Here is a 20,543-nt window from a genome sequence, read left to right as displayed (position 1 = left end):
TGTTTGAGATTCAGCAAAATTTTTTTGTAATGTTTATCGACAACAAAATTGGAATTTGAACACCTGAAAATCGGTAAATTGAATATTAAAGACCTTATTGAGATTCCCTAATCATTATTGAATTTAATTTGTTTAGAAACAAAAATGATCGCGTTACGTACCCGAAATGAATTTTCAACTTGTCTAAAAATAACTAGTTAGATGTCCTCTTAAACTGTTGAGTTTTTAATTTGTTGACAAAAAAATAAGTTGGAGGTTCAGATCCTCATTGAATTTCCATCTTGTGTCTTGGATTCTCAGTTCTTTCGTTGGATTTTCATTACTAGCGTTGTTTAATTTTTTCGGCCTGCTATTGGATTTTCAACTATTTTCATTGAGTTGCCTATACTAGTGCAATATAATTTCCTAGATTTATACCATTATTTCTGGTTGTAGAGATTTGATCTTCCTGTTTTAATCTTTAAAATAAACAGTAGGCACCAGATAAATAATCATGTATTGCAAAACATCAAATATATTTAAAAAAATACGATAACTTCAACTTCTAATGCCTCTCAGGCTCACAGCCGACACTTTCGTAAAAAAATTATACATGTTATGAAAGGCTGGTTTAACTTCCATCTGGAAAACAAACCTGAAAAGAAGATGAAATCAAACAGTTCGTGGTAACGAACTGTAGTAAGGAGCGACCCGGCTCAATAGTAACCAAAACTCTAAAAAATGGAATTTTGATACCATTAGTTACATCAAAAGAATCGCATTTTAATGCTGATTTTGAATATATAAGTTTCATCAAGTTTGGTTTTACCCAGCAAAAGTTACGAGCCCGAGAAAATTTGCCTCATTTTAGAAAATAGGGGGAAAACAAACCCTACAAAAATGTAGAATTTTGTATTTTTCGCCATAAGGCAGATCACGGATGCGTGTTTATTTGTTTGTTTTTTTGTTGTTTTTTTTTCCAGGGGTGATCGTATCGACCCAGTGGCCCTAGAATTTTGCAAGATGGCTCATTCTAACGAAAATGAAAAGTTCTAGTGCCCTTTTTAAGTGACCAAAAAACTGGAGGGCACCTAGGCCCCCTCCCACGCTAATTATTTTCCCAAAGTCACTAGATCAAAATTCTGAGATAGCCATTTTATTCAGCGTAGTGGAAAAATCTTACAGTTATGTCTTTGGGGACGACTTACTTCCCCACAGTCCCCGTGGGAGGGGCTACAAGTTACAAACTTTGAGTAGTGCTTACATATAGTAATGGTTATTTTGAAGTGTACAGACGTTTTCAGGGAGATTTTTTGGTCGGGGGAGGGGTTAAGAAGAAGGGGATATGTTGGGGGAATTTGCCATGGGGGAAGGAAATTTCCATGAAGGGAGCGCAGGAAATCTAGCATTATAAAAAAAAACAATGAAAAAAGAAATATGAAAAAGTTTTTCAGCTTAAAGTAAAGAGCAGCATTAAAACTTTAAACGAACATAAATTATTAGGCTACGCAAATGATAGGCTCACCTCCTCCAAATACCTCGCTCTTTACGCTAAAGTATTTTTAGTAATTTCAAAACTATTTATTCTACGGCTTTTGTGATTCAGGAGTCATTCTTAAGAAATTGGGACAAAATTTAAGCTTTAGTGTAAAGAGCGAGGTACTGGCGAGGGGGTGAACCCCCTCATATACGTAATAAAAATATGAAAATACAGAAGTTCGTTACGCAGGCTAATTTGTAAGTTACGTATATCTTTTACTAACAAAAACATTCGTAACAAATTAAAAGTTTTAGTTGCCTTTTTAAGTAACCAAAAAATCGGAGGGCAACTAGGCCTCCTCCCCCGCTCCTTTTTTCTCAAAATTATTCGATCAAAACGATGAGAAAGCCATTTAGCCAAAAAAATAAATATCCAAATTTCGTTTTAATTATTCATCTGCGGAGAGCCAAAACCAAAACAGGCATTGATTCAAAAACGTTCAGAAATTAAATAAAAAAAAACAGGTTTTTTTTAAGCAGAAAGTAAGAAGCGACATTAAAACTTAAAACGAATAGGAATCACTTCGTTTATGAAAGGGGCTGTTTCCTCATCAACGCCCCGCTCTTTACACTAAAGTTTTTTACTGTTTTAAAAAGTAGAGTTAAGAGAAAGAGTCAAACTTTAGCGTAAAGGGCGGGGCGTTGATGAGGAAGCAGCCCCTTTCATATACGAAGTAACTTCTGTTCGTTTTATGTTTTAATGTCGCTCCTTACTTTCCGTTTAAAAAACCTGTTTTTTTATTTAATTAAACTAAGGAACAAACAGGGCAGTATCCAGGATTTTTTCTAAGAAGAGGGGGGATTACGAAAGGATTTTTTGGTAGGGGGTAGAAAAAACTTCAAAAACACATGAAAAATGTGTATAAATTTATTTTTGTTATGTTTTTAAGAGTTGGAAAAACATTTCAGGCCTTAGGTACAAATAAGATGGAAGACGCTTCCTCTTATGCCCTTTTTCTATTTCTTTTTTTATGAGACCAAGGACAGACATGTTTCAATAACTATGATACAAATCCAGTTTTCTCTGGACACCTTTGATCTACTGATCCAAGAGTCCCGGATAGTTCCATTTCCAATTAAATAAAAAAAAATTTTTTTTCAACCAAAATAAGGAGCAATATTAAAACTCAAAGCGAATATTGTACATATGAAGAGGTTGCCCCCCTCCTCAATACCTTGCTCTTCTCGCTAAAGTTTCCAGCACTTTTAAAAAAGCTTCCTATTTAAATTAAACGGCTGTTGTGTATCAGGAGTTGTTCTTAAAAATTGGGACAAACAGTAAAAACTTTAGCGTAAAGAGCAAGGTATATAGAAGGGGGACAACCCCTTCATTTACGTCTTAATTTCTGCTCATTTTGAGTTTTAATGCTACTCCTTACTTTCAGCGAAAAAACTTGTTTTTTTTTATTTAATTTCTGATCGTTTTTCAAATATGCCAGTAAATCTGGCTCACCCTCAATGAGTAATTCCTACACCTTACAGCAAACTCTTCCGTAGAGCTCCTCCCACGTAACATGCAGCCCCCCAACCCATCTCCGTAGAATTATATCCAAATAATTCTATTCCCATTCCATTCCTAAAATGTCTTGCAGAAGATTCATTCTGAAAAGTTCTCCTTAGCATACTTTCATTTGATAAACCTTTAAATTCTAATCATTTTTCCAATCACTCCGGGGAATCCTCCTTCCGTGGAATTCATTTCCCGGAAATCCAAACACGCTGGAAAATTCCCCCGGACAATTTCCCCGGAACATCTCCACATGCACAATTCAGTAGGCAAACAGAAATTAAAAAAAAATAATAATAACTTCGTATAGGAATTCTGTCCTCGTGTGTTCTAGTGAATTCTGTCCCCTAGTGTAAAATTTTCCGTAGAAATTTAATCTCTGGAAATTTATCACCACACAAAAAAACTATTCCCTTGGAAACCCAAAACTAGCCGACCCATGGAAACAAACCAGTCTCCCCTCCCTAAAAATGTCTTTTTGCTTCCGAATACTAAATACTATACGTAAACAATGGGCTTGAAGTTTAACTATAAATTAAAGACCTATCCTAAGGAGATGGGGGGAGGTTTCTATCTCTAAAGGATTAGTTTCGGGACTTTCCAAATATGTTGAACAAAATGGCCATCTCATAATTCGGATCAGACGAATTCGGGGGAAAAGGAGACAGGGAAGTATGACAGCATTATAGCCTTAAGATCTAAATCGGCGGTGCTAATCTCTGTTTCGTAGCCCTTCATCTAAGAAGTGCGATAGGGAGCTGGGGGCCAGTCATCCTTTGCAACCTGGGTGGGGGAGGGAGGCTAGTTACTCTCCAATCTTTTTGGTCACAAAAAGGGCACTGGAACTTTTAAATTTCCGTTCAAATGAGTCTTCTCCCGACGTTCCAGGATGATTTGTTCGATGTGATCACTCTTTGGAAAAAGAATAAAAAACGAAAAAATATAAATAAACTCGCATCCATGATCTTCCTTCTGGCAAAAAAAAACAAAAAACAAATTCAACATTTTTGCAGATAGGAGCTTAAAACAACAACGGTAGGATTCCCTGATAAGCTAGGCTGAATCCGATAGTGTGATTTTCATTAAGTCTCTTCGACTTTTAGGGGGTGTTTTCCTCCTTTTTCGAAAATATAGTAAATTTTCTCAGGCTCGTAGGCATTGATGGGAAACCCTAAACATAATGAATCTTATATATAACAGAACTGTTGAAATGGCCATATTAAGGAAGATGTGTGCCTTACCCTTATATTAAGATTAAAGAGTAGCCTTTTATTATTAGTTTTATGACTTTAAGACTAAACAGAAAATAAAAATACACGGAACCATTGTGATGCTTTACGAGGTTTGAATAAAAGCAAAAGGCCATCTATTTGGATGACACGGCTGAGACCTAGCTCAATTATACCTCCTCTCTCTCTGTCCCTCTTCTCTATTCATCCGAATCCTCACAAAATACTAAAAATATTTTGACGTAAAAAGTACTTTTCGAGGGATGTTGGATCCCTTCCTACCAAAGTAATGGCCCGTCAGACCTCCTCATGAATACCTGATACGAAAGTATCAGCTGAAGCAGCACTTGTTCTTTGAGTTTGAAGCCAATCCGACATGTTTTTTTGTCATTATCATTGAAAAGTCAGTCTAGAATGTGTTTTTCACCAGAAATTTTTATTAAGAATGTTTTAAATTAATTTTGGATTTTAGCCTCTTTTTCAATGGCTCTAGAATTCAGAAGTGCATTTCCTAGTTTTCTCCAAAGTTTGAAATTTAAATTCTGAAATCTTTAAAGTCTTTTCAATCCAAATTGAGCAAAGGTATGAGGCCTAAACACGTTTCTTGTGCCTCATTTGAGCAGCACATCTATTTATCAAGGTTTCACTTTTATTACACAAATATTGTAAAATTTCATCAGAGATCAATCCCTTCTGAATGAGGAAGGAGTGGAAGTTGTTATTTTAAACTGTCTCTTGGAGGCTCTTACCGGCTCTGGCTTCATTGCTGCGAGTTTTATTCAGCTAACATAACTCCTTTCCAAGACCGGAAAGAAGACCTGGTCTAGAATTTTACTGATTTCTCTTTTCCTTAGCATAAACAACCCCTTCCCAAAAAAGTGCTTAGTATTTTAAATAAAATAGATGAACAACTGAATTGAACTAAGGTTTCGAGAAATAAAATCTAAGCAGATTACTGAGTTTTCTACATTTTAATTTTTTTAATTTAAAAACCAATTTTTTATAATTTTATATTTTACGGGTCAACCAATAGACCGGAACCAAAACATTTTTTTTAAATTTAATATAATAGAAATGCAGTAACTTAAACTCAATACTGTATTCAAGGTTTCTTTTCCCGGGAGAGGGGGCGGGGTGTTAAAAAAAAAAAATAACAAAAATAATTCAAATCGACTTTATTATTTGTTTACGACTCAAAATGAAATTTTACAGAGGGGCGGGGTAATACAGTCCATAGTAACCAAAAGTGAAAAAATATGGTTAAAAAAAATTCTGTCCCGTGAGAAAAAATGCCATTTGTAGCTGATTCTGGAATAATAATTATAATTTTTTTTAAATCTTAATAGTAAAATTTTATTCGGAAAATAATTGAAGAAATTTTTGAAATGAACCTTAAACCCCTCAAAAATAACGTCAGAGCGAAACTAGCGGAAACATATAGGGGCTTGTGGCTTTTTTCTTAAGACTTTCCGCACTGTTGCTTACGAATAGCAATTTACTATTAGGGTAAATCAAAATCATAATTACCTTTCCTAAATCAGCTACAAGTTACAATTCTTTTCCACTAGTCAGTTTTTTTAGAAACACGATTTTCAGACCTTTGGTGGCTATGGCTGTTTCGAGCCCTTTAAGTCTATTAGGGGTTTAATTGTAATTCCCCAGGAAGCAATTATTAATGAGCGTTAAAAAGACGTCAAGTGATGCATTCACTTTCATCTGAGCTAGTCACAAATAAGGATTTGAAGGAAATGGGAACTTCCTGGAAGGGTGTAAAGAGGGAGGCTTTAAATAGATTAGGTTGGAGGAGGAGCGTGCGTAGCTGTGTTGGCCTCAGGCGGCTTGGTGCTGCAGTGAGTTATTAGTAGTAGTAGTAGTAGTAAATTAGATTTAAAACTGCGTATTTACGACATAATTTATAAGTTTTCAAAAAAAATTAAAATACATGTTCAAAACTTACCATTGTTCTGAGGCTACTTCTGTGTTCCTTTCCAAAGTTTAAATAGGGTTTTAACGTTAATCTTCCGTTGGTTTGAAAAAGATGATAAATAAGATTATTCTTGCTTATTGGCGGCTTGTTTCCCATAGAACATTCATCCCGAAAAATGTCCTTATATTTTTCGATAGCAATGCTAAGCGTAAACAATGGGGAAATTCCATAATTACAACCCTTTCCCAAGGGTTGTGGGAGGTTATACTATCTTCAGTGGCGTAGTTATTGGACCTTTCAACTATGCTGAATCATATAAATACCAAAAAAATTACCATATGTCTTTTAGGTAAAAGTGGGATGGGGGTATCTGACCTTCAAGCATACTCGCTCCTTCCTTATAGTTTGTTACCATGAACTTTTTGATAGAAATTTGTTTGCTAAGTGTCCCTTTATTTCAATCTCAATATTTAAATTTTATATCTTCAAAAATACAATTAGTATCTGTTTTTTTTGTTTTTTTTTGTTATAATTCCAATATTTAATGTGAATTTGTACTGGACAGATTATTTTCAATGGTCTCATCAAATTCAATATGATATTAAATATAAAAAAAAAGTTCGTATTAACTGAAAGTAAGGAGTGACATTAAAATTTAAAACGAGCAGAAACTACTTCGTATAAGAAAGAGTCTTTTCCCCCTCAACGCCCCGCTCTTTACGCTAAAGTTTGACTCTTTTTCTTAACTCTACTTTTTAAAGCAGTTAATACTGAAGTTATTTTTTTGTTTTACTTGAAATAATAGAATTACCCTTAATAGGAAGGGAATCTACCTACTGTTCAGGCTAAAGACTCAATAAAATTCTTTGGCTGAGAGAGAGAGAGAGGGGGGAAGGATAGGGCTCTTGAACATCAAAAAGGAATTTTTAAGTTGGAATTTCGACATTTTTCAAGGGAGGGGGATCTTTGGACAAATCTTATATTTAAATGATGCCCTATCCCTCTCATCTCTTTGTAAGGGGGCAAATAAATACAAGTTTTCATTTTAACTCAGAATAACTATGTTTTGAGAGAGAAGCTGTTATCCTCTCATTAGCTAATTTCTTAAAATAAAGAGGATATGGTGCTGCTACCCCTCCATATCCATCTGAAGAAACTCATGAGAAGTACGAACGCTTGGGCATAAAAATTAACCTGGTAAGGCCCTTTCCACACTTTAAGTAATCCTTTATCCTTTTCCTAGTAAAAAATTGCGAAAGATTCAATTTCATCCCCCAGACATGGGACAAAACAGGCTGTACTAAAAGAACTTGATATTAAAATTTCTCACCTTTTAATTGAATCTACAGCCTCTGCTTATTTTCTATCAAACAGTTCGTGGTAACGAACTGTAGTAAGGAGCTACCCGGCTCAATATTAACCAAAACTCTAAAAATTGAATTTTGATATCAATAGCTACATCAAAAGAATTGCATTTTAATGCTGATTTTAAATATATAAGTTTCATCAAGTTTAGTTTTACCCATCAAAAGTTACGAGCCTGAGAAAATTTGCCTTATTTAGGAAAATAGGGGGAAACACCCCCTAAAAGTCATCAGATTCAGCGTATCAGAGAACCCTACTGTAGAAGTTTCAAGCTCCTATCTACAAAAATGTGGAATTTTGTATTTTTTGCCAGAAGACAAATCACGGGTGCGTGTTAATTTGTTTGTTTGTTTTTTTTCCCAGGGGTCATCGTATCGACCAAGTGGTCCTAGAATGTCGCAAGAGGGCTCATTCTAACGGAAATGAAAAGTTCTAGTGCCCTTTTTAGGTGACCAAAAAAATTGGAGGGCATCTAGGCCCCCTCCCACGCTCATTTTTTTCTCAAAATCAACGGATCAAAATTTTGAGATTGTCATTTTGTTCAGCATAGTCGAAAATCATAATAACTATGCCTTTGGGGATGACTTACTCCCCCACAATCCCTGGAGGAGGGGCTGCAAGTTACAAACTTTGATCGGTGTTTACATATAGTAATCGTTATTGGGAAGTGTACAGACGTTTTCAGAGGGATTTTATTTTTTGGGGGGATGGGGCTGAGGAAAGGGGGCTATGTTGGAGGATCTCTCCTTGGAGGAATCTGTCACGGGGGAAGAAAAATTCAATTAAAAGGGCGCAGGATTCTCTAGCATTACTATAAGAAAACAATGAAAAATAAACATGAAAACGTTTTTTCAAATGAAAGGAAGAATTAGCATTGAAACTTAAAACGAACAGAGATTATTACACATATGAGGGGTTCTAAAAATACTTCAGCATAAAGAGCGAGGTATTTAGGAGGAGATAAATGCCTTGCTCTTTATGCTAAAGTATTTTTAGTAATTTCAACTATTTATTCTACGGCCTTTCTGATTCAGGGGTCATTCTTAAAGAATTGGGACAAAACTTACGATTTAGTGTAAAGAGCGAGGTATTAATGAGGGTACAAACCTCCTCGTATTTATAATAAAAATATAAGGTTATGAAAGTTTGTTACGTAAGTTAATTCTTAAGTTAGGCTACGTATATTTTTTACTAATAAAAACCTGCGTTAAAAATTAAACGTGCGTTAAAAATCAAAAGTTCTAGTTGCCTTTTTCAGTAACCTAAAAATTGGAGGGCAACTAGGCCTCCTTCTCCACCCCTTATTTCTCAAAATCGTCTGATGAAAACTAAGAGAAAGCCATTTAGCCAAAAAAAGAATTAGTATACAAATTTCATTTTAATAATTTATGTGCGGATAGCCAAAACCAAACATGCATTAATGAAATAAAAGTAAGGAGCGACATTAAAACTTAAAAAGAACAGAAATTACTCCGTATATGAAATGGGTTGTCCCCTCCGCAATCCCTCGCTCTTTACGATAAAGTTTGACTCTTTGCCACAATTTTACTTTTTAAAACAATTAAAAGCTTAAGCGTAAAGAGCGAGGGATTGCGGAGGGGACAACTCATTTCATATACGGAGTAATTTCTGTTCGTTTTAAGTTTTAATGTCGCTCCTTACTTTCAGCTAAAAAAATTAGTTTTTTTTTTATTTAATTTAATGAGTAAAACTCACTTGTCTTTAGGCTTCCGGTAGGCCTACCCGTAATATTATGACGCATAATTGTTCTTGAACTGAAGACTAGGGATCGGCTGGGAGTTACGAACACATACCCATTATGCATATAGATAAAATTTATAATACAATAATTGTCCCTTTAGATTTCGTAAAATATGTTTTCATCTCACCCTGCTACTTTTTTTGTTAATCAACCCCATTTTGGGGCTACAACCTGAAAACGAGATTTGTTCTAATGCCGTTCTCCTTAAAAAATTTGAAATTCTAGCTTGAAAATTACTCTTTGGCATTCCCGAACAGCCCTGCCCCTTTTCTCAAGAATTGGCGTAAAGAAAAAGGGTTGAGGGGGTAACAGCCCTTTCGTATTTAGCTAGCCCTCAGTATGATATTCAAAAGAAATATATTTAAAAATTTAATCAAATAAAGAAGTCGGCTCTTACCTTTACACTGCGATTTTTTTTTTTTTTTTTTTTTTTTTTTTTTTTTTTTTTTTTTTTTTTTTTTAACTCAATGGTTCCACGATGAATGCTTGGACACAAATGCAATATGATAAAAAGTTTGACTTTTGTTTTTTCTGTAACAATGTCTCAAGAATAAAACTTGATTGCATTTGTTTTAAACCTTAAAATTTGTGGTTCAAATTTTTGAGAAATAAGAGACTTAATATAGCCAAAATAGACACATTTATTTCTTTTTTAAGTACTTTCAGAAAAGCACAAGTCTAACTTCATTGCAAATAGGGGTAAAAATCAAGGAAAAAGTTTTGAGTGATAAAGTAAAGCTAGATTTTACCATGTTTTGTAGATCAGAGAATATTGAATTCCTCTGTTAGTTCTGAAAAGAGTAGTCAAATAGTACCAAAGAGTAGTGTGAAATACTACCAAATACCATAAAGTCCAAACAAAAATAAGCTGAATGATAGAATCCAGTTTGATTCATCTTGGCAATCTCTGCCGAAAATAAAATGGAGAGCATTCAAAGGTATATCTAAAGTAACAATACATTTTTTATTGTCCCAAACTTTAATTATATAAAACTTAAGTTAATGATACTTATACACATACAGCTGAGCTGTGATATTAGAATTTGGACGTTTTCGGAAAGACAAAACTTGAATTTTCCGTCTATATTTAGTGTAAAAATTTTCCTTTGCCTTCTAGCAAAAGGTGAGTAGTGGCATAGCTGGAAAAGGTATGCGGGGTTCAGTATCCCCTCCAAATATATGAGCTTGTTTGTTTTATGCGTATATTTCACAAATAACACAATAATGTCATTTTCTTTATCATATAATCCCCTCCATAATTAGAGTGTGGCTTGGAACTGAAGGTTGGTGGTTAGTAAAATGTTCTTCACCGCTTTACATCATCTTATTTTCGACGTGCTTTCGTTAACTCATTGAAAATAACAACATTCTATCTCAGTCAGGGTTGCCATTCCTAGATATTTATCACTAATTCTAGTGTTTTTTGTTACATTGTCTAAAACAAAAATCACCAAATCAGCGCATAAATCACTAGTTACCCTCCAGTTTTTGGTTATTTAAAAAGATAACTAGAACTTTTAATTTTTTACGAACGTTTTTATTAGTAAAAATATACGTAAGTTATGAATTAACTTACGTAACGAATTTCTATATTCGTATGTATTTATTACATATGTGAGGGGGTTCACCCCCTTATCAATACTTCGCAATTTACACTAAAGCTTAAATTTTATCCCAATTCCTTAAGAATGACCCCTGAATCACAAAAGCCGTAGAATAAATAGCTGAAATTAATAAAATTACTTTAAGCGTAAAGAGCAAGGTATTAGAAGGAGCTGGTCCCCTTATATGCGTAATAGTTTCTGTTCGTTTTAGGCTCTAATGCTGCCCCTTAATTTCAGTTGAAAAAGCTTTTTCATATTTATTTTTTCATTTTTCTTCAAAAAATGCTAAGAAATCCTGCGCCCCCTTCATGGAATTTTTCTTCTCCAAAGACAAACTCCTCCATGGAAAGTTCCCCCCGCCTAACCCCCTCCCCTCAACTCCTCCCCCCAGCCAAAAAAATCCCCCTGAAAGCGTCTGTACACTTCTCAATAACCTTTAGTATGGGTAAACACCGGTCAAAGTTTGTGACTTGCAGCCCCTCCCATGGGGACTGTAGGGGAGTAATTCGTCCCCAAAAACATAGTTATTAGGTTTTTCGACTATGCTGAATAAAATGGCAATCTCAGAATTTTGATCCGGTGTACTTGGGAAAAAATGAGCGTGGGAGGGGGCCTAGGTACTCTCCAATTTTATTGGTAATTTAAAGAGGGAACTAGAACTTTTAATTTCCGTTCGAATGAACCCTCACACGACATTCTAGGACCACTAAGACAAACATTTCTGTAATATATAAGATTATTATGTTTAGTGTTTTCTCGTCAATGCCTACGAGACTGAGAAAGTTTACCCTCTTTTCGAAAAAGGGAGAAAACACCCCCTAAAAGTTGAAGAGACTTAATGAAAATCACACCATCAGATTCAGCCTAGCTTATCTGAAAACCCTACCGTTGATGTTTAAAGCTCCTATCTGCAATTAAATAAAAAAAACAAGTTGCTTTTAACTGAAATTAAGGGGCGATATTGAAACTTAAAACGAACAGAAATTATTTCGTATATGAAAGGGGCTTTTCCTCCTCAACGCCCCGCTCTTTACGCTAAAGTTTGACTCTTTTTCTTAACTCCACTTTTTAAAACAGTAAAAAGCTTTACCTTAAAGAGCGAAGCGTCTATTAGAGAGGGTAGACAGCCTTTTTTAAATATAGCATTACAGTATAATTTCTGTTCGCTTTAGATTTATGTTCCCTCTTCACTTCCCTTGAAAAAAGAAAATGCAGTTTAAGTGAAATACAAAAAAGTTTGAGTAAGATTTTTAGATGTTTCATAATGGAATCTTTTCTCCTAATCATTTTCTTCTCGGGTAATGAGAGTTTATTTGGGGCTGATATTTTTACCTATCCCCTAGCTAAACGGTGGTACAAGGAGACAAAGATCTTTGGTAGATATGAGTCTATGCAAGGAACTCTGTGTTCGTATCCTGACTTGAACTCGTTCCTCATAGTCTTTTTCTTTTGCAAGTCACTATCGACAAGGCGGTATCACGGGGGCTAGGGAATTCACCCCTCCCCCCAGATGAAATGTTTTTCTGACTCGTAAAAATGTACCAAAATTGGATATAAACAAAGTGCTATGCATTTTTGAGTTTTGTTGTGTGTAACATCCTCTTCCCCCGAAAGAAATCCTTGTGTAACCCCCCCCCCCCCAAAAAAAAATCCTGGATACGGCCTTGACTATCGAACTTCCAGTGACTACACCTGCATTAATAAATAGTGAAATATTAGCATTCATTTAAACGAAGATATGCTCTACACGGTTGTTAGAAGTGTCGCAAAAAGGAAACCCTTTTGCCCTGTGAAGTAATGTTTTTTCTAAGATTATTTTCCAAATATTTCATAACCTGACCGAGCTTTATGCTCGATTTTATGGAATCTAAATTAAATTGTACTTGAAAATAAAATTAACAATCTTGCAGAAAAATAAAGATTAGGTATCAACTTCTTGCAGCTATACGAGTCTTTATTGTTATGGATGCCTATAAAAGCCCACTCAAAACGTTGTTGGATTGAACAGAAGATATTATTTTCAAGAATTTGATGAACTGATATTAGCATATCAAACATCACTTTATAGATACAATACATTATTTGCAATAACCTAGGTATGCGCACAGACACATTTCCAGGCCACACACAGTGCCCTCGTGTTCTCCATCACGACGCTGCGAAGTCAGTCCGCTTTATTTTTATGAGGTTTAGTTTTGATGTACAAGTGTGTCTCAGTCGGTAATCTTTTGTACAACCTTATCCAACAATTTGGTTATCATTAGTAAGTAATTAGTTGTAAAAAATTGCGGCGGCATATGTACCGTCATAAAGGGTTGCAAAGGATATTAAGGTGTAAACTAAGTGAGTTATTCATAAGTATTTACTGGTAGGGAATACCAAAAATTTTAATTGCGCAAAATTTGAGACTTAATTGTGAAAATGGCCTGCCTTGTTAGCTTCTTGGTGCTACTTGAATTACAACTTACTTTTTATATCAATCCTCAGCTAGACAAGGTACAAGAAATTACCGACTTGAAGAGGCTCTATAAATTCTCAATCCTATTTAAAGGCAAGATTGTAACAAAAAAGGTTTTTATGTGCCTAAGATCTCACTCCAAAACGTTAGAACACAAAATAACATGAACAAGTTAATTACGAAAGTTAATTACAATTAAAAATTGTGAGAGATCCGTAGTTTAGTTATAGTGATTTTTTAGACATTAGTTAACCCCCCCCCCCTACAAAGGAAAGATATCAACCCGCTGAATCAAAGTATTAACTTGTGGAATCAGGTATAACTTCCAAATTGTCAGAGATTCCGCTAGTGCTAAAACATTTCATATGTTGCATTTTCTTCTTTTCTTTATTGACAGAATAGTACGGAAAAATATTCAAGTGAAAGAACTATATAAAGTTATTAATGGGCTTATTAGGGTTCAACTTGAAATATTTCGAAGTGCGAAAAACAATATTTTGTGACATTCCGGTTTTTAGAATTCTTAAAAGTCCTAAATTTCGTGTGCCTCAAAGCAATCACATATGCAAGGATGGTATTCTGGCCTTTCTTTTATCCAATATTAAAAAATAATTGATTATCCCCTCCCCCTCTGTTTTACACACAATTCTTGTATTATGGCATTGTCCTGAGTTCACTAAATAAATTCCTGTGTATAAACAAGTCCCCCATGAAAATAAGTAAGTCTCTTAATAGGATCATTTTGAGAAGAATTTTAGGTAAGTTCCGGTGAATTTTACTAGCTTATTTGATAAAGTTTGTACGGGTCAATGTTTTTATCAAAAGGTCAGGTTTTCTAGATCGCTCTTTTCTTAGAAAATGTTCAAGAATTGACTAATCTACCTTGTAAATTAGTCAATCTACCTCAAGAAAGAATACTCTTCTTCGGGGTTTAGCATTGTCGCAAAACATTTCAAGCTAACAGCATGAACAGTTCAACTTTTTATTTAGTTTGAAGAACCAATAGAACCAGACTTTAGCTTATACATACATAAAAAAAAAATTATTTCGACTGAAGGTAAGGAGCAACATTTGGAAATTACATTACCTAACCTGACATTAGGTCAGGCTAACCTGACTTAGGCTATTTCCCCCGGCTATCTAAAATGGTTATCTAAAAATTTTGATCGTATGTGTTTGGAGGAAAATGGGCGTGAGGGGTTTAGGTGCCCCATCATTTTGGTCACTTAAAAAGGACGCTAAAACTTTTGATTTCCGTTTTGATTCCCGATTCTCTAGGACTATTGGTTCAATGCATCACCCCTGGGGAACTAAAAACAAACAAAGAAATAAAACACTCATCCGTTATCTCTCTTTTGCCAAAAATTACAAATTCCACATTTTTGTTGATAAGAGCTTGAAAACTCTACAGCGAGGTTCTATGACATTTTGTTTCTGATGTTGTAATTTTCGTTAGGATTTTTTGAGTTTTTGGGGGTGTTTCTCCACCCTTTTTTAAAGATCAGGCAAATCTTACCAGGCTCGTAACCTTTGATGGGCCACACCAAACTTAACTAATCAAATATACAAACCTTAAAAATAAACAACCTACAAAATAAAATTAGATTTTAAAAATAATTTTTCCTGCAGTGAAAACTTTTGCTTACGTGCCTGGATATATGGATAAAACCGAACCTCACGTATCTAATGGTAACACAATTTTTTTCTGTTGAGACATTAAAATAGTAGAACTGAAGAGAAAATTACTAAGAATTTGAACTGGAAACAAGGAGCCTTAATAAAAAAAAAAAAAAAAAAAAAAAAAAAAAAAAAAATCCAAAACAGGCCTGAAAGAAACCATCCTTTTTTTGTATATTCTGGTATTTCTTATTCAAATAATTATTTCTTTTCATTAATTTATTTACTGCAGTGAAAACTTCTGCTTACGTGCCTGGATAGATAGATAAAACCGAACCTCACGTATCGAATGGTGACACAATTTGTCTCTATTGAGACATTAAAATGGTAGAACTGAAGAGAAAATTACTAAGAATTTGAACCGGAAACAAGGAGCCTTAATAACAAAAAAAAAAAATCCAAAACAGGCCTGAAAGAAACCATCCTTTAGATCCATCATGATAACGAAGAAAAAAATAACGAAAGAATAAAAAAGCAACGAAAAGTTAACCGAAACACAGTGAATACATCACCTAGCTGGCTTTATTTAGGCCCTGGACAAAAGAAAACCTTCGTGTGCGCCTGGTTAAATTGATAAAGCTGAACCTCAGCTATTGAATTATATCAAAATTGCTCTCTTATATCGAAACCTTAAAACCGCATGACTGTAGAAAAATACAATACCAAAATTGCATTGGGAACATGACCCTTTATAATACAAAAGAAAATTCAGAAATAGCTGAAAAAGAAAGAGAAAGACCCTATAAACTAATCACAAAAAAAAAGAAAGGAAGGAGTAAACAAAAGTAAATTAGAGCCCATAGAATCATTCACTGTTTTTTATTTTAATATATTTTTGTAAGCAGTAAAAGAGGGTAGTGCTTCATTATGCCAAATTGCATACCCAGTCAAACTTACCCTTAAAAATTCTTAAAAGTTCACCCTACTCTATTTTAAGGCAACGAAATTGAAGAACAAAACAAGTTTTGAATTATACCACATAAATAACAGGGACTCGTTAAAAGAATCAGAGTATCAAACTGAAAAAAGAGGGTGACAGATAACTAATGACTGGTTTAACGACTTCACAGCTCGTGGACCAAAATCCCCCCATCCGAAAAATGTAAATCAAATCATTTGTTTTTCCAACATGTGAATTGGTTGCACACATCCCAGAACATCCGAAAACGATAAATATAAACATTATTTAAGATAATTATGACAAGAAAGCCAGTCAGGACAAATTTTGGCGCTGGCACAAGCGCCGCTCTTAGTGTCATTCATCTGTAAAGGTCTTTCTAAGGCATGAAATACGATTAGACAGGAACCCATTTATGACTGTATTCTTCTTACTTTTTCATTTAGACTGCGAAAAATATCGGAGATTCATTCTAGTAAAAGAATTGTTTACACAAATTGCAACATAGATTTGGTATTTTTCTTTGCATCCTTGGAAGAAACCAAAAGGGTTTTGGTCAAGAAAAAAAGATTGATCAAAAACAGGAAGGATATTGTGAATCAAACTGTTCATAGCATTAATGATCAGCATGTATGGCGAACAGTAAGCGAAACCTACCGGGATGGACGTTTAGAAACAATTATGCAGGAAAAAAAAAAATCATTTTTACGATGACAAAGTAAAAAAAAAGTTTTTTCAACTGAAAGTAAGGAGCAACATTAAAACTTAAGCAAACAAATTGTTCCGTATATGATGGGGGGTTCCCTCTCTCAATACCTTGGTTTTCCCGCTAAACCTTTTTAGTATTTAAAAAGATTTTCTTTATTCCAACTCAACGTCCCTTTTGTTTCAGGAGTCGGTCTTAAAGAATTTGGACAACAACTCAAACTTTAGCGTAAAGAATAAAGTGTTGAGAAGGGGGTAGCAACCTTCATATACGGAATGATTTCCGCTCGTTTTAGGTTAAACAAGCTTGTATACTAATTAAATTTCTGATAGTTTTTTAAATAATGTCATGAAATCCCCCTCCCCCTCTATGGAAAATCTGCCATCGACGAAAAGATCCTCCATGGAAATTTCATACCAGTAAAATCTTTCGGAAAATTCTCCTGAACAATTTCATCCTTACTGAAAATTCCCCAAAAAATTTCCTACGGACAATTCTGCATGAAAACTTTTCCCAGTCTACTTTCATTGGAAAAAAATACTTTTTTTTATATTTAATTTCTGGTTGTATTTCAAATCATGCCAGAAATCCCCACAATGAAAGTTGTTTCCCGGAAATCCCTCTCCAAAAGGAAAGTTTCTTTCGTGGCAAATTCCTCCATTAAGAGTTTCTCACACTTAAAATCCTCCAACCCCCACTAAAAAATCCCACAGACAATGCCACCCCGCTAGAACAAATACCACAACATCTTCAGATGTGAAAATCGAGTCACCAAAGGGAAAGCAAGACAAATAAAAAAAAATTGCACATAAAGTTAAAATCTGGCAACTTCACCCCATATGAAATTTTTAGAAACTTCACCCCCCAGAAGCTTCCAACCACATGGAGAATCCTACCTCGCAAGAAGAAACCTTCTCCCCCCACCTACAAGAAAAATATCTGTGTACTTTACAATAACGAATATTGTATGTGAACAATGGACAAATTTTATAGCTTGCAGCCCTTTTCTCAGGGGATGTGGGGATAATGTCATCCTCAGAGGTATAGTTATCGGATATTTCAACTATGCTGAACAACCTGATTATCTCAAAATATTGATCAGATGACTTCGAGGAAAAAGGGGGATGGGAGGTTGACTAGTTTTCTGAAAATCTTTTTGGACACTTATAAAGGCCACTAGAACTTATGATTTCAGTCGAATAAGCCGTCCCTCAATCTTCTAGGACCATTGGTTACATGCGATCAACCCTGAAAAAAGAAAAACGAACATACGGGAGATTTTTAATGATCAAAATATACTATGTGCATGCTGGTTATGAAAGGGGCGTATCGGTAATATCTAAGGAACGGCTGAGGGTATTCAGTGGAAAATTCTGGAATAGGTCAGTCTTTATAGATTCTTTCTCCCCTCAACACTGATTGAACATTTTTAAAAGTAGTTTTGCCAAGGGGAAACAACCCTTAAAGGTCACAGAATCTTAACAAAAATCGCACCATCAGATTTAGTGTATTATACAGCCCCACAGTAGAAGTTTCAAGCTCCTATCTACAAAAATGTGAAATTTTGTATTTTTTGCCACAAGACACATCGTGTATGCGTGTTTATTTGTTCTTTTTTTGTTTTTGTTTTTGTTGTTGTTTTTCCCCAGGGGTGATCGTATCGACCCAGTGGTCAGGGAATACCGCGAGAGGGCTTATTGAAATGGAAATTAAAAGTTCTAGTGCTCTTTTCAAGTGACCAAAAATTTGAGGTCACCTAGGCCCCCTCCCACGCTCATTTTTTCCCAAAGTCACAGAATCAAAATTCCGAGACAGTCATTTTATTTACCATAGTCGAAAAACTTAATATCTATGTCTTTGGGAACGACTTACTCCCCCACAGTCCCCATGGGAGGGGCTGCAAGTCATAAACTTTAACCAGTGTTTACAAATTATACTGGTTATTGGGAAGTGTACAAGCACTTTCAGGGGTATATTTTTGGTTGGGGGAGGGGTTTATGTGGGGGGTACTTTCCATGGAGGAATTTGTCTTGATGGATGAAAATTCCCATGAAGGGGCGCAGGATTTTTTTAACATTAAAAAAAATGAAAAAATAAATATGAAAAAGTTTTTTTCAACTGAAAGTAAGGAGCAGCATTAAAACTTAAAACAAACAGATATTATTACGCATATAATGGGATCACCTCCTCATAATACCTTGCTCTTTACGCTAAATTAATTTTATCAATTTCAACTATTTATTCTACGGCTTTTGTGATTCAGGGGTCACTCTTAAGGAATTGGAACAAAATTTAAGCTTTAGTGTAAAGAGCGAGGTATTGACGAGGGGGTGAACCCCCTCATATAAATAATAAAAACATGCAAATATAGAAGTTCGTTACGTAAGTTAATTCGTAAGTTACATATATTTTTATTAATAAAACATTCGTAAAAAATTTTAAGTTCTTGTTGCCTTTTTAAATAACTAAAATTGGAGGGTAACAAGGCCTGCTTCCCCGCTCCTTTCTTCTCAAAATAGTCCAATCAAAACTATAAAAAGCCATTTGGCCAAATAAATAAATTAATATGCAAATTTTGTTTTAATTATTCATGTATTGAGAGCCAAAATGAAAAAATGCATTAATTCAAAAGCCTACAGAAATTAAATAAAAAAAACAAATTTTCTTAACTGAAAGTAAGGAGCGACATTAAAACTTAAATCGAACATAAATTACTCCGTATATGAATGGGCCTGTTCCCTCCTCAACGCCCCGATCTTTGCGCTAAAGTTTTTTACTGTTTTAAAAAGTAGAGTTTTATGCTTTAGCATAAAGAGCAGGGCGTTGAGGAGGGAACAGCCCCCTTTATATACGGAGTAATTTTTGTTTGTTTTAAGTTTTAACGTCGCTCCTTACTTCAGTTAAGAAAGCTTTTTTTTTTTTATTTAATCCAGGAAAGCATCTAGTATATCATCCTCCGTTTTTAGAGTGCCCATGTTTCAGAACGATGCTTGACCACTGTCATTACTGTAGCTTTCAATGCTCTAATCTTGGTTCACAGACTTCCAATTCTTTCAAACTTTTTTCAACTGTGAAACAGCATCCTGTCTCATGGCTATTCTACTTTTAACATCTTCCCTGCACGCACTGCCTTCACTAATAATTAAATATAAAAAGAGAAGTTTTTTCAACTAAAAGTAAGGAGCGACATTAAAACTTAAAACGAACAGAAATCATTCTCTATATAAAAGGGGTTGTCCCCTCCTCAAAACCTCACCCTTAACGCTAAGGTTTGACTCTTTCTCACAATTGTTCTTTTTAAAATAATAAAAAAACTTTAGCGTAAAGAGCAAGGTGTCGAGGAGAGGACAACCCCTTTCAGTATACGGAATAATTTCTGTTCGTTTTAAGTTTCAATGTCGCTCCTTACTTTCAGTTCAGAAAGCCTCTTTCTTTTTTATTTAATTTATGAACGTTTTTGAATTAATACATTTTTGATTTTGTCTCACCGTGCATGAATAATTAAAACGAAATTTAAACATTAATTTTCTTTGGCTAAATGGCTTTCTCATAGTTTTGATCGGGCGAGATTTTTATAAAAAAGGGATGGGGAGGAGGCCTAGTTGCCCTTCAATTTTTAATTACTTTAAAAGGCAACTAAAACTTTTATTTTTTTTACGAATGTTTTTATTAGTAACAAAGAAAAAACCCTGGGAAAAAAACAATTAAACACATTCATGATCTTGCTTCTGGCAAAAAATACAAAATTCCACTTTTTTCTAGATAGGAACTTGAAACTTTTATAGTAGGGTTTTTTGATTCGCTGAATTTGATGGTGTGATTTTCCGTTAAGGTTTTATGACTTTAAGGGGGTGTTCCTCCTATTTTCTAAAATAAGGCAAATTTTCTCAGG

General features: G+C 34.6%; 1 long non-coding RNA gene across 1 annotated transcript in view; it reads right to left on the bottom strand.

Moving 5' to 3' along the window:
• Nucleotides 1-489: 489 nt before the first annotated feature.
• Nucleotides 490-20,543, bottom strand: part of LOC136039785 (uncharacterized) — a 131,216-nt gene continuing 111,162 nt past the window's right edge. The window contains exon 3 of the long non-coding RNA XR_010620557.1: nucleotides 490-634. This is a non-coding gene — a long non-coding RNA (uncharacterized LOC136039785). The remainder of the gene's footprint in view (nucleotides 635-20,543) is intronic.

Source organism: Artemia franciscana, chromosome 20 (genome assembly GCF_032884065.1).
Source record: "Artemia franciscana chromosome 20, ASM3288406v1, whole genome shotgun sequence".
Classification (NCBI taxonomy): Eukaryota; Metazoa; Arthropoda; class Branchiopoda; order Anostraca; family Artemiidae; genus Artemia; species Artemia franciscana.
This window is presented reverse-complemented; position numbering and strand designations above follow the sequence as displayed.